This window comes from Fukomys damarensis, unplaced genomic scaffold, assembly GCF_012274545.1.
Source record: "Fukomys damarensis isolate Sample0158 unplaced genomic scaffold, DMR_v1.0_HiC HiC_scaffold_5, whole genome shotgun sequence".
Lineage (NCBI taxonomy): Eukaryota > Metazoa > Chordata > Mammalia > Rodentia > Bathyergidae > Fukomys > Fukomys damarensis.
Genome location: NW_022900917.1, coordinates 51831871 through 51832239, shown reverse-complemented (window position 1 = coordinate 51832239; position 369 = coordinate 51831871). Strand labels below are relative to the sequence as shown.

Below are 369 nucleotides of genomic sequence, written 5' to 3'. Positions count from 1 at the left end.
TGGCGGGCGGGCCTTGGGCGCGCGACTCTTGGTCCCGTGGGTCTCGGAAGTCGGAGCCGGGGACCAGAGCAGGCTGCGGCGCCGGCGTCGAGTGGGGTCTTGTGGTGTAGGTGAGCCGTCCGTAGGGGAAGGAGGGACGCCTTTTGTGCGTCCCGGGCGCGGGGCTCAGTGACGAGGCCCCAGGCGCTTAACGGAGAGCGTTCCGGTTCTACAAGCGGTTTTCCGGGCCGTGACGCTCCCTCGTCGGAGGCTCCGCGCCCGGCCCGACCCGGGAGAAAAGTTTCCGGAGCGGCGCCCTCTGCTCTGCGCGCCTCGGCCCCGAGGATTCGAGGTCCGGGCCGTGATCGAGCTGGGGTGGGACCAGCAGCC

General features: G+C 71.3%; 1 protein-coding gene across 1 annotated transcript in view; it reads left to right on the top strand.

Moving 5' to 3' along the window:
* The first annotated feature begins 6 nt into the window (after positions 1 to 6).
* Sdcbp (syndecan binding protein) overlaps positions 7 to 369 on the top strand; it is a 31178-nt gene continuing 30815 nt past the window's right edge. Inside the window, exon 1 of the mRNA XM_010640612.1 lies at positions 7 to 110. The gene's annotated coding sequence lies outside the window, so the exon portion shown is untranslated. The remainder of the gene's footprint in view (positions 111 to 369) is intronic.